The sequence below is a fragment of the Triturus cristatus genome, chromosome 3_1 (genome assembly GCF_964204655.1).
Source record: "Triturus cristatus chromosome 3_1, aTriCri1.1, whole genome shotgun sequence".
Lineage (NCBI taxonomy): Eukaryota > Metazoa > Chordata > Amphibia > Caudata > Salamandridae > Triturus > Triturus cristatus.
This window is the reverse complement of record NC_140583.1, coordinates 219339125-219353599: the sequence shown is the minus strand read 5'-3', so window position 1 is coordinate 219353599 and position 14475 is coordinate 219339125. Positions and strand designations below refer to the sequence as shown.

The window sequence follows — 14475 nt, the reverse complement described above, 5'->3', positions numbered from 1 at the left end:
GGGCAGCTGGGTGTGGAGGACCAACACAGCGCCGGGCGCCCGATGCAATCAAATAGAGAATCTCAAAGTTAAAAAAAGGGTGCAGGCTCAGGCCAGGAGACCCATCAACAGAAACCTACAGCTGCACAGGTAAGTTTAGTTGTGCTGGAGCTTCAGGACACCATTGTGTGATCTCCCCAAGGCCCAGGGGCTCCGGGTGCATGGGTGTCATTAGGCTCCGGAACTCAGCTTACCAGCGTAGGTAACGGTTAGGGGGGTTGGCGTGCAGAGGCTGCAGGTGTCGTAGTGGTGTTCGGAAGGGGTCAACCCATGGTGGACTCTTGCTCTAAATTGCTAGAGAACCATTGCTGGATCGGTGGGCCACTGGATCTTGGGACGTGAGCATCGGGTGCAGAGGTAGTCCGTTTCATGGTACTTTGTATTTAAAGTTGTTTTTCTTCTGGACAGGTCCTCTGTGCACTGGAGATTAGGAGTCTTATAAGAAGGCAGGCATCTCTCACAGGGTTCTGGGCGTTGCTGGGCTATGGGATGAGTCGCTCTTCTTTTGCAGGGTCTCTGAGGACTGCAGATAGGCCGGTAGGCCTGGAGCCAAGTCAGTTGTTGCCTTTAGTCTTTGCTGCTGCATGGCCCTCATTAGTCCTCTTCTACATAGGTTATCAGTAATCTCAGGATTAAGGATTAAATACTAATTTTAGGGGCATTAGCAGGATCAGAATGTAGTAGCCAATGATCTACTTACCATTAGGGTGTCTACAACCTTTGTATGTCCACTCCCTCTGGGGAAGGGGCATATTCTTAACCCTTTTGGCTAGAGTCCTCCAAAACAGCATGTTTGGATGATGGAAAGGATGGTGTGTATAAAGCAACAATGGATAAGGATGAGATTTTGAAAGAAGCCAGGAAGAAGATTCACAAGGGTATATGGGAAGAGGATTCTGTGTCTGTCAAGCCATATCGCAAGGTGGTGGAGGAGTTGACAATATGTGGTAAAGAACTGATCATGAGAGGAGAAAGATCTGTACCTCTTCAGACGGTGAGAGGGAAGCTGATTAACTGAGCACAACAAGGCTATTTGGGACAGACAATGACAAAGAAAAAGTTGAAGGAGAGGGTCTGGTGGATTGAGGTAGAGGTATCCAGACATGTGATTGGATATTTGGTATGGAGAGAGAGTGAGAAAAGATTACAGGTAGCAGTGGGTGGGGAAGAGCAACATCTTGGTGAACCGGGTGCAGCTTGGGTGCAGGTATGTCCAGATTTCATTGAACCGTTTACATGTCCCCATGTCTGTCGGATTACCAATTTTATGCTGCTGTCATTGTAGATGTTCATTCCAAATGGCTGGAATTTGTTTTTATGAGGACTGTCACTACCACTAGTACTATCAAAGTACTCAAGGATACATTTATGTACCTCAGGACTTGATTATGGACAATGGAACACAGTTGATCTCCAACCAGATGAGAGATTTCTTGGGTAAGCATTGCATCAAACATGTGAGTATACAGCATTAGAGTTCTCCGCCCAACGGCCAGGTGGAAAATGCCAACAGAGTAGTAAAGGACCCAAGTGAAATGGTTAAGAAAAGTCAGTTGGAAGTGAAAAAAGAGGTGAGAGACATGAAGAAGATGACAAAATATGCTTTATTCAATTTCATTTAAAATTATAAAAGCAATGCGATACAGCCAAACCTGTATTTAAAATAATTAGACATTTGTGCTAGTTCAAAATATTAGGTTACAATCTAGTTACTATAAGGTCTAAAGCTGATAATGCAACAACTTTCTTATAAGTTCTTATAAGCCTAGGTCTACCAGCCCTGAAGTCAGTAGACGAAACAGCTAAGACATACAAGTTTATCCAACTGCACACAATCCAACATCGTAACACAAGTGAAAGCTAGCAGGTGATACCGTGACGTAAATAGGGAATAAAGTGCTGATGCAATAATCATATTGACTAACAATGTTTGTCCGAAGTAGGCAATGTGCCTATGTATTGGTTGATTGTGTCTCTGTGTAAGTTCTTTGATTTTGCGTTAGGTTTGTTTATGTTTGACGTTGGCTGTGTGAACAGTGCACCTCTCTGCATTGTTTTTCTTCTATTCAGCGACTATAGGGTTGCTTACTTTAAAAGACCTTTTTTTAGGGCTCAAACTGACTTGTTAATTAAAAAAATTGCTTTTTTACGAGGCTTGATGCTGGTCCCAGCTTTAGTTTAAAATAAACTGGAGAAGCAAAGTTCCCTTACGGGCAGACTTGATTCATCTGTCTCTCTTCTCTAGTTCCTTTGCTGCTAAGCTCAGAAACGTTGCATGCCAGTTGGACAGTCAATCCTCCTAATGATTTTATAAAGATGGATCTGCAGGTTCTTATTTGTTGTTGCTTCAATGTTTGGCTGTAAAAGAGTTTTCTGGAGGGGTAGTAACGCCAGGCAAGTGCATAATAGATGGAGTAATGATTTGGTACTATAACCGCAGAGGTGACATTCCAGGGTTGGCCAAGACCGTTTTAACTTTGGTGTTAAATGTTTAAATGGGTAGACTCCGAGCCTCAATAACATCATGTTGAGCTTTTTTATCTTGAGAAGTGGTCCCGGAAGTACAGTTGAGGTTTTAGAGTTTTATATGTTGGCATCACCACCCATGCATAGCTTTTGTTCGTCAAGTTTGCTTCGTTTATTAGCGGTGATTGCGGCCTGATGGCTATGTTATAGTTTGTTTGAACTCAGAGTAGACCAATACTGTGTGCCAAGCCTCTTCTAACTTTAGAGATGAAAGTGATTGCTTTAAAACAAAGTGAGCTGTGTTCTTTTGTGTAGATTGTTTTTCGATTTCCAAAACGATCAAATTAATCGATGATGGGCGAGGGAGTTTGCCTCTGATGCCCTCATTCTCCAGTAAACTTTTATGAGAGTGCCTTGTCGTGCCTAACTCTGTGTTTTTTAATCTGAACTCCAGCCTGATGTTAGCTTGTCATGTGTATTGTGGGACTGAAAATAATTTCTTGAAAAAGCTAGATTGAGTGGTGTTCAACCCTGATGCATCATTAGTTTTAAGCAGTTCCAATCCGTACGAGATTGAGGGCAAGAATGTAGCTGCTACAATCTTCAGCAAATGATTTGTCTCTGAGTTTATTTTGTAAGATTTCAAATGCAAATAGCAGCTGGTTTGCTTTTACTTGTCTTGATACCAAATATTGCTTATAGTTAAGGTGCCGATCAAGTAATACCCCCCAGACGTCTTTGGATGTCGCTATATTTGAGGCATTCCTGTGCTTGCTCCTGGATACCTTTGTAATGAAACAAAAAATGTATACTAGGACTCCTAGGCATCTGGATATCTCTCAGTGATCTAGAGCTACTAAATGTTCTAAGTTCAAAATGAAAATTCAGTCTGCGGTTTCTTCTCACAATATGCGTACATTTTGGCTCATGATAACCAGTTGTTTGGGTAGAGATCACATCAAAACTCCTACTCCTGTCGACAAAAATCTTTTATAGTCTAATTTTTGTGCTCTGTTCACATCTTCTTCTTCCATTCTACTGGATATGGGACGCAGATTTTTAAAAAGTCTCAGAGATATATTTTTCATTGAAAAGAATTGACGCTGGTAAAAGTAAACCCATATTTAGGTTCAAACATCTTAAATAATGTGTCTTGGGTCTCATATAATACCTCTCAGACTGTAAAATCAAAGTCTACAAAAATTGGCCTTTTATAGTTTTTAATATACAAAGAAAGAGGGACTTTTTTGCTGTTAAATGTGTATATTGCTAGTGTGGTTCCTGTTGCTTTCAATGGAATAGAAGCAAGGGCGCTTTCATCGTTTATCTCCATTATTGAATCTGTTTTATGGAAGAGATACCTTGATGTAAGATCCACCAGCTCTATTGAAAGGATTTGTCTTGAGCTGGGCTTGATGGGTATTACCTTCTATGCTTACCGCCAAATAATTTGATATTTTCAATAAGTATTCAGGAGTCCCAACAATGCATTGAAAAATGGAACTTGGTGGGAACTTCCTCGGGATAATAAAAAGATTTACACTTTTGGGGCTGTTTACTCCTATTGTATACCACAATTTCCCTTGAATAATGATGAGGTGTTATTGTGCCTACATAGTAGCGCCTTAAAGTGCCACGTGAAAAGGTATGCTAGAATTGGAAGTTTCCAGCTTGACTTGCAACATTGTTCAGAAATAAGAAGATTACAGCTGGGCTGTAAGTTCATAAAAAGTGGTGAGATGCAATTGTATTTAAAGGCCATCATATGTCCCCTTGTGCATAGATATTTCATGAAATACAGAATTAACAAGGTCTCTTGGGGTGATAACATGTGGATCAAGAAGGATGGGGTCTTCCCACATCCATGCTGTCAATATTGTGGAGTTGTTAAACATCATTTGAATCATGTACTTTTTATTCTGTCCTGGCCTTTTTTATCTGCAGAATTTTGTTTATATCCTGTTATTTTAAGGTATTCTGTAATAACGAACAAAGAAGCACTTAACTTTTTAAAACCCTTCCACCGTGAATATTTGTTATCATTAAAATGTGGTTTTTGGGTGCTTTCTTGATATAAATTGACCTATTTGTATTCACTACAATGTATTCTGCTTGCTCTAATCAAGTTTTGTATTGTTTTAGTTACATGTATTTTTAATTCCCTGTATTTATTTGTTATTGATTGTTGTGGTATTTAATTTTAATCTGTGAATGCACTTTAAAGATTAAATAAAGAAAGAAAATATAAAAACACACAAAAAACTTTGGATGTGGATAGTCACGTCATGTTGAAGGTGTGCATACCACAAACGATATTTACAGAGTTGTATCAGTAACTAAAAAGAAAATAAATGCCAGGGAGGGGTGCAGAAGCAAACAGGGGACCCGATGCAGAAGTGAAATTGGGGACGAGAGCATGGGAGAGCAACCGGGGGGACGGAAACAACATGGGAGAGGCGGAGAAGCACATGGTAAGACCAGGGAACATTGAGGGGAGCACTGAAGCACATGGCAAGACAGAGCAACCCAGATACTGAGGGAGCACACAAGCTCATAGAGAGATAGACCAACATGGAAAAAGGGGAAACAACAAGGGGACAAAAACAACATGGGAGGGGCAGAGAAGCACACAATGAGACCAGGGAACATAGAGGGGAGCACGGAAGCACACGGCAAGACAGAGCAGCACTGACACTGAGAGAGCCCAGAAGCTTTTAGAGAGATAGACCAACACGGAGAGAGGGGAAGCAACAAGGGGACAGAAACAACATGGGTGGGGCAGAGCAAAACGTGGCGAGACAAAGTGTTAGAACTGGTCCCCTCTGCATTATCACTCCCAAACCTTTTGCCTTCCTCCTCCATTTTTGCTGATCTTGGTTTGCTGGCCTCAGGATTCTGTACACTTTACACTGCTAACCAGTGTTAAAGTGCTTGTGCTCTCTCCCCAGAACATGATAAGATTGGCCTATCCCCAATTTGCTTATTCAATATACTTGTAATTCCCTAGTAAAGTGATATTACATGTACCCAGGTACACTTGAGTAGTCCTTCAAACCTGTCTCAGACCTGGAATATCAGCCTGTGTGTGCAGTTTTAAACTGCCATTTCGACCTGGTAAAATAAAATGCTTGCCAGGCCCAAACCTTCCTTTTTAATACATATAAGTCACCACTAGGGTAGGCCCTGGAGAGCTCAGGGGGCAAGGTTAAGTATATTTAAAATGTGGGCATGTAATTTTAAATTTTGCTTGTCCTGGTAGTAAAAAATTCATTCATTTTTAGGCACCGCAAGGCCTACCTCTCCCATATGATAACATTGGAGTTACCTCATTACATTTAATTAGCTGTAACTTCCAAATGAAAACAGGTATCCAGTTCATGTTTTGTGTCTTTGGAATTGTAATGAAAAATCCTCTCTTATGTTAAAGTCAGATTTTAAATTACAATTTTGAAAATGCCACTTTTAAAAAGTTGGCATTTTCCTGCCCCTAACAATTACGTTTTTGCAGTCTGTCCCTGGGTCACATGACTGGGGGTAACTGACAGTTGGGCTTTGTGTATTCCCCCACACACAATAAAAAGCTCAGGTGTGCCTGGACGGGCCATCACTGGCAGGATTGTAGGATGGAGCTGGGCACAGCCCTACATCCACTTGAATATGCTGTGTCCTGCCTCCACACAAAGAGCTACATACCCCTGTAGCTAGTTTTCAGCCAAGCCTGGGGAGGCAGGAAGCCTGTGCACTTCAAAGGGAAACCTCTAGAAGCTTTTCTCACTTCAAAGAAGGCACCTGCTATAAATATTGGGCCTCAGACACCAACTCTTCAGTACACATTTGAACCTGTGGAGGCTCTGCCAGGAAGAAGGAATGCTGGGCTGTTGATTGAACTGCCACTCTGCTAGACTGCTTCCCTGCCTGACTACTGCCTTGCTGGACTGTTGCTTTGTTGGACTGTTGCCCTATTGCCCACCTGCCCTCCTGTGTGAGTCAGACTGATTGAACCTGCATCTGAACCCAGGACTCCCAGAGTGATTCCAAGAACTAGTCTGCTGGCCTCCTGTTCAGAGCCGCAGGGACATAACAGGCTCCCAACCACCTGAACCAGCACCCAAATCCAACAGGAGCCAGCTCCTGACCCGCCAGTGGTGCCCTTCAAGTCCTGGATCCTTGATGTGGCCTCAGTGGAAATGAATTGATGTTCTAGGGCTCTTCCTGACTACGAGCTTGCCCGTTAGTGCTAAAACCTTGCCACTCGCACAGCTTGCCAACACAAACTTGTTGCACTAAATAAATTGTACATTTTATTAATGCAAAACAGTGGAATACAGTGGACTGCTTCTGCACTGTTATGACATCAACAAAGCAATGGACGTTCAGTTCAAAGCCTTGTAATGTGGTAAATCACAAAGCTTCAGACGTGGAAGGTAGAAATAAGTTACAGTTTTACATTTCAAAACACAAAAAAGACTGTGGTTGCAGTTGAATTTCAATGTTTTTATGAAAGGAAATGTAAAACATGCATACGCACAGCTTGTGCACAACAAATAAACAACCAATATTCAGTAATGTGGCTCATTGGAGCCTAATTATGCTATGAACAAAACTTATGTTAAGCATTATTTTTCTAAATGAAAATTAGTTTCTCACACCTTTTTCAAGCACACAATGTTTTCTTTGCTATTTCATGCCTGTCCTTCTTATTTGATACTAGGGTGCATTGTGGCTCTCACTTTCCTATCTCTTCACTTGTTCAACTTCGCTGCACTTTCCCAAGCTAGGAATGACTGCAGTCTCATTTTTGTAGATGACAGCAGGACACTGGTAAACAGACAGGTGGTATTATTACTATTAGTACCAGGTCCTGCTGATGTTCTTTATTGCTTGAGGAAACAAAGAACAAAAGCCCCCAATGCTCCCACTCTCCCAGGGTGTGGCTGTTTCACAGACCCACCAGGCACTTAATGACCTGAGGTTGGTAACTAGCAGGACTGAAACCTATTGGGGACCACAGTGAGATGGGATGTGGAGATGGGATGTGGAGGGGCAGAATTGCAAGTGATCCGATGTGGACAGTAGCATGTAAGCCGACAAAGCCCCACAGTCTGTCAGGGACTTCAGCAAGATCACAGATTGAAACTAGGTGGCATGTGAGACAACACACAGGTGCCTTTCCTGGGAGTCTTATATGCCAATGTCTAGGGTACTGATGCGCCTTCCACTTGTTCAGAGTCGAAATGAGTGCAACTGCTCACCACTGGCTTGTCGTGAGTCATTGAAGTTGGCTTTTCCTGCTTGGCATAAAATCCAAATATGCTTTTTTAAATTATTATTTTCTTGAAGTTTATATAGTGTGAACTTGGCCAGAGGGGATTAGTGTGCTTTACATGAGCACCAGATTAGGAAGTCAAGGTCTTGCAGTGCTACCGGGCAGCTGCACGATAGTTACAAAATATATCAGGAACTTCATTGAATGAAGCATAAATCTGCATGTGCTTAATTGTGAATGAAAAGAAGCACTTCAAAATGTAAGGATTTTTTCTTCTTGGGTAAGTCTCTATGACAGCCGGGGTGTACAGTGTTATTTATGAAAAGTGATTATTACATCTTCTGTGGGTGTATTGGTTGGACACTTGGTGCCTCATTTAAGAGGCCCCAGTGGCACTTTTGCACTGCTGGAGCATAATTTTTTCGACGCTCCGTAGGCACAAAATGCCACAGCATATTTACAATGCCACGCAAAGCCACCGTACGTGGCTTTTCATGGCCTTGTAAATATGTGCCACTTTCATGCAGGACACTGCGTTAAAGGTGAGTTCCATGTGTGTTGCTGTGGGTGTTCTCACGCAACACCCATGGAATCTGAAGCATTCCCATATTTACGAGGAATCGCAAACCTGGGAACGCGTCATAATCCTACACCTCCTGATGGGAGGCGTAGGAGTGGCGCAACAAGGAGAAATACTTTTACTCCTTCTAGTTTTTTGCTCTTTCTATGCTTGATGCATTCAGCAGCACGCATAGAAAGAGGAAAATGCCATGAATTCATGTTTTTTTGCAGGAAGGTGTCCCTTCATGCACAAAAACAATCAAACCCGCAATGCAGGCACCCTTGCAACATGACGCAAGGGTATCTGTGTTGGCGCACGGCTGCTGTTTGTGCACTGGCGCTGGGTAGAAGGACAGGAATGTGCTGTATCTTGTAGATACGGCGCATATCTGCCCTTTTCTTTTAATGCACGACAGTGCAGCAGAAAGGCGTGCAGCGCTGCCGTGCATCAAAAGTTTGTAAACGAGGCCCGTAGAATCTCTTTGTTTTTATCCACTAGTCTTCCTTTTACTAAATCATTTTTAATTTGATATTAACAAGTGCCACGGGCATTTTTTTAAGGTACATTCTAAATTGAATTGAGTAGTGGACATTGATTTATAAATTGACAACAAATATGAAAAGAAAATCTGTCTAATAGTTCATTAGAAATAGGTTAACTTTCTTGTACCAGTGCTCCCTTGTTGCCATGGCATTAGGCAACCTGCACTGCTAGCCTGAAGCTCTGTGAAGTTTGGTGACATCATAGTATGAATGATGCGTTCCTCATTGTGACCTATTCAGCATAAGCAGTAACGATACCTGTTGATGTGATTCAAGTTGCCAGTGTCTCGCTGCCTTTCATAGAGCAAGGTTGCAGGATGCTGGTTTCTTCGGATTCACTTTACAAATTTGGTTGGTAAGTTTTACATCTTTTTTATTGATCAGGAGTTTGTTCCAGCATAAGCTGAGATAGAAGTTAAGTGGGCTGTTATGTTTACCTAACTGAAAATTGCATGTTTTAGAAGATTTTAATCAGGCCTGATATAAAATGAGTTTCTGATGTTACACTATGCCTTAACTTTCTTAAATAGCTAGAAAGTTTACTTTTGTGAAAATGTGCTTTGCGTTTTAATGCTAATCATTGCTGGAAAGTAATTTCTTACTTGTAAAAGTCTACTGTATTTGTTGTCTTATTTTAGAGAGATGCAATGTCTGGCACATTTCTATGTTGGCAGATTCCACTGTATGTGGGATATAGGATGTAATGCTATAGTTATTGCAGTTGCATATGTCCATTGCATTTGTGAAATGCTGTCTCTCAGGTTTGAACACCTTTGCTGAGATTGATGAAGTTATTTGTTTTGGGTGTTTTTTTTTGCTGGTGGCCGATCAGCGATTGCATTCTTACCAGGAATGGCCCCCTGTCACACCTAACCATAACTATTCCTTAACAAACGACATCCCCCTGGAGTGGACACTTAGCTCTGATGTGTTGACAGTGATAGAGGGCAGCGTGTCTCAGCTATACACATGTAGGTGGTGTGCACAATAACAGTTAAGACAAACTGGTGTTCCACCCTGCCTTAGTCATTTGTTTAAAAATTCAACGGGCATATTTACAAAGAATTGGCGTAGGGCAGCACGCAACTCATTTTGCTGCGCTGCCCTATGCCAATTTGAAAGGACAGGAATGCACTGCATTTACAAGATACAGTGCATTCCTAACCTTTTAGCCAGTGCAAATCATAAATTGCAGACGTGCGCCAACGCAGGCACCTTTGCACCATGGTGCAAGGTGTCTGTGTTGTTGGCATGATTATATTTGTGCAGGAAGGGACACCTTCCTGCATAGAAACAATCACAAGAGATGTTTTCCTCTTTCTAAGTGTGCTGCAGGATGCCTCCTTTCCGGAATATAAGGCAACACTGCGACTTGTGTTCTGGGTCTTTCACCTTGTCTACAAAGCCAAGAAAAGCCATGCGGAGTGGCTTTACGGGGCCTTGTAGATATGGGCCTTCACTGTGCCCTACTGGAGCATCAAAAAAAGTGATGCTCGAGTGGCGCAAGGCGCTTGTAAATATGCCCCAAGTATTTAATCTCAAATTACAGTTGTGCTGCACTGAGCTGTGTGTGGATAGCTGGCTCCAACTTTCTTGTCTGCTGTGCTAAGCACAAGTTTGCTGTTCTGAACCGAGTTGCTGAGTTTTTCAGTTGTCGCTGATGGTTGAGTTATCAGTACGGGAGGTGGAAGAAAATGGGTTTATTTTTATTTGCAATATTGGTTTGGCAGCATTCACTGAGGAGGGAGCTGCGTGGAAATGATGGATATTTGCATCATGTTGTTTACTGTGTGCTATGGTTTCTCCTTATCAAGGGTGGCACATATAATTAATTGTATGACATGGAATGTACAGGAACTTGGTTACCCTAAACATGTAGATTGATACTCGTATATTTAGAAAGACAAGGGGCAGGAGTGGCTTTTCTGCAAGCAATGACACGGATACCTAAGGACAAGGCTAGCTTCCTATAGCTCATACATGGCTAGAGTTGTAATCTTAATCCATAAAACATTATCTTTCTCATTTAATTATATTCATTGAGACTCCTTGGGCAGATTCACTTATCTTGCTGGCTTGCTTTGTGATTTTGCCATCACAGTCATAAACTCCTACACACCTAACTACGACTTCTAAAGTTTTTCGAGGACATTATGCAGCATTATCGTAAACATGGTAACATAAGTATTATTTGGGGGTTAAAACTTTAACCTAGTTCTTAATTCAGAACTCGATAGCAGATACAGAGACATGACTAGCGCCCCCAGTGCAGTGTATGCCTTGCAATAAATCCTTTAGCATGATGGTTTAGTGGATGTATGTTGAGAGCCGTGGGGGGGAGAAAAGGCCTACTCATAGTGCTCCGCTGCCCAAAACACATATTTGAAGACTGATTTCTTTACTTCAATCCCCCAAGGAGGTCCCATGGGTCCAGTCTCCAGAGTACTAACCCTGCAAATTCTCTGACCACTCATCCGTTGTACTTGCCATATGTTACCCGACTTACTGTAAAGACATGAACCGTGGGTGTTTCCATCAGCAGCATTAAGGGATGAGGTATTCGGAGTAAAGGCGACGGGCCACAGATGAATATTTTGGAGAGAAGGTAGGGTCAGTTGCCTCTTACAAACAATCTCGGAAGCATTTAAAGTTTACATATGAGGGACAGCAATCTCAAAGCGTACGGAGTCCTGAAATCCATGTGGACCTGGCTTCAGAGTCTCAAGAGGGAGTTAAATGTAGCTTAACAATGATACAATACCTTTCCCAGTACCTCTGCACTTGCCCAATTGATTTCCTGTTTGCAGAACTTAGAGAAATGGCCTACCTTGGGAAACATACCTGGGCTGGGACGTATGTGGAGGGGGGAGTGTCCTCTTGCTGATACTGAAAGGGGTGCAACCAAGAATGTTGGTTCGATCCCTGTGTACAGCCAACAGAGAACCCATTATGGGAAATGATTTGAGAGTACAGGCATTCCAGTGTTTTAACCAAACATTATATACCCACGTGATAACACTACCCTAGGACCACCAAGACGATTTTATGGATGACATAACCCCACCATGGGCGGAGGGAGGCAAGCAGGAATTTGTACTCAACCCATTATGCTGTAGAAGGTACTGAAGGCTATTGATAGTCTGGCGGGTGGCAGGTTCCTCAACTCTAACGGGTTAAGACACATGTATTAAAGGTTTGTCTTAAATTAATTTGAGTAGTGCACAGTGATTTATAAATTGACAACAGATATGAAAAGAAAATCTGTCTAATTATTGATTAGTAATAGGTGATCTTTCTTGTACCAGTCTTCCCTCGTTGTCATGAGATTAGCGCACATGCACTGCTAGTCTGAAGCTTGAGTGATGTTTGGTGACGTCATAGTGTGAATGATGCATTTCTTACAGTGACAGTGACCTATTCAGCATAAGCAGTAACAACATTTGTGGACGTGATTTAAGATACTAGTATCTTGCTGCTTTCCATAGCTCATGATTGTAAGTTGCTGGTGTCTTCTGATTCAATTTACTAATTTGATCTGTAGATTTTTTGTTGATTTTATTGATCAGGATTTTGTCCCAGCGTAAGATAAGATAGAAGTTTAATGGGCTGTTATGTTTACATAAGTAAAAATATGATGTTATAGGAGATTTTAATTAGCCCTAATATAAGATTACTTTTTAATGTTACACTACTTGCTAGAACTTTATCAAATAGTTATAAAGTTAACTTATGAGTAAATGTGCAGCGAGTTGTAATGCTATACGATGTTGGAAAGTAAACTCTTACTTGTGAGAGGCCACTGTATTTGTTGAATGATGTGAGAGAGATGATGCAATGTGTGACACATTTCTCTGTTGGCAGATTGCACTGTATGTGAGATATGGGATTTGATTTTAATGAGGCTGGAAACTTTTCATGTAGTTGTTGCAGTTACACATGTCCATTACAGACATGGAGTTCTGTCTCTCAGGTTTGACCACCTTAGCTGAGATTGGTTGCGGTCACGAGAATACGCTGGGAAATCCAGTTATTCACGTTGGTGGTATTTTTATTACCGGTGCCTGATCCTACCAGGGGGTAAGCCCTGTGGGTCTAATTCACAAAGGTAAGCTTACACATTATGTAAGTTTACGCTTTTTCATCATTCACAAAACTGCATTTTAATAGTAAGTTTATGAGTGCGGAGACTTTGCAATGGGGACGAATATCTTAGCACATAAAAAGATTGCCCTGTCCTATCTTTTCATGTCCGGAGTACTTAGCCCCGATACAAAACATTCACACATACCACTGCGATTCAGTATTAGGAAGGGATGCCCCTTACTAATACGGAACCGCAAACCCAATTTGCTATTCAGTAATACATTACTGAATTTCAAATTGGGCCTTTACATTAAAAAAAATTATTTTGAGGTTGCAAACGACCCTATTCTACGATTGGGGACGTTTGTGACCTCACAAAAGCTTTGTACATCTGGCTTTAAGTGGTTAAACAAGTAGCTCTTCTGTTTAAAGGTACATTGTAATACACAATCTTAACTTGAAAAGAATGTAGGATCGTATGTGAGAGACTGATACGAAACTGACATGGCCATTCCTGTCCTACACTGGCTTCTGCCCTACACAAAGAATGAGACTGCATTTGCCCTCCTGGGGAATATGGCCACTTCCGGCAAATAATTTCTCGGATGGAAGCAGCTACTTTTGGTCAGCCATAGGCCAGCACATTGCAGTTCCTATAACTGGACCAGTGTTCTTCTTTGGTTTAGATCACATTGCCTAAATTATTGTGTATGTTTGAGTGAAAAAACTGACCCTGTCAGTCCACACCATGAGAAACTCATAATCGTGTTAAATGTTGTATTTACTCTTGTTAATGTGACTAACTAAAGTTAACTTACAGTATTTACCTTTCTCCTGTCATTATAGTTCTCTAGAGTTCTGCAGGAGTCCAGACATCTAATTGTTTGAAAGGCAACTAACCACTGCATTAAGGGCAGATAGAACATTCTGTAAAATCTAGACTCCTTAATAATTTGTCCGCAAGATAAGACCAACCAGTGCCCCTGGACATGTCCCTGCCCCCCAATACTTAACACATTAGGAATGTTCCATCAATATTCCAATCAGTGATGGGCACATTTAAACGGAATCTCCCACAAAGCCAGGCAAATTCGACTCCAACAATTGACTTTAAATTGGTAAAACTGCAGCATTGTGCTGATTGATTCAAAATTGACAAAATCATAGCAAACTAGAGAAGTTGAAGACTCAGCTGAGACCACAACCATCTTGCGCAAAGGCAAGATTTGAGTGACATTGGTGTGACACAATTTGCAACAGCAACAAACAGGATAGAGATACCAAGCTACGGGTTCACCTAACATAACCCTCTGCAGACCAATGTTCACAAGTTTTGCGATGAGCCACTGTCCAATACTGCCTACAGCCTGAGACAAAAAAAAAATAATCAAAGCCGTAAAAAAGTTTGAGCGTGTACGGGAAGATTCATCACCCACCTCAACAATGAATCTATTGCATTTGGCAAACGAGTCTGCAAATACAATGCAACATGTAATGGACTAAAAAAGAGGGGGACT

At 41.6% G+C, this 14475-nt stretch overlaps 1 long non-coding RNA gene across 1 annotated transcript in view; it reads left to right on the top strand.

Moving 5' to 3' along the window:
• LOC146859958 (uncharacterized) overlaps nt 1-14475 on the top strand; it is a 171884-nt gene that overhangs the window by 84445 nt on the left and 72964 nt on the right. Inside the window, exon 2 of the long non-coding RNA XR_014978745.1 lies at nt 1325-1476. This is a non-coding gene — a long non-coding RNA (uncharacterized LOC146859958). The remainder of the gene's footprint in view (nt 1-1324; nt 1477-14475) is intronic.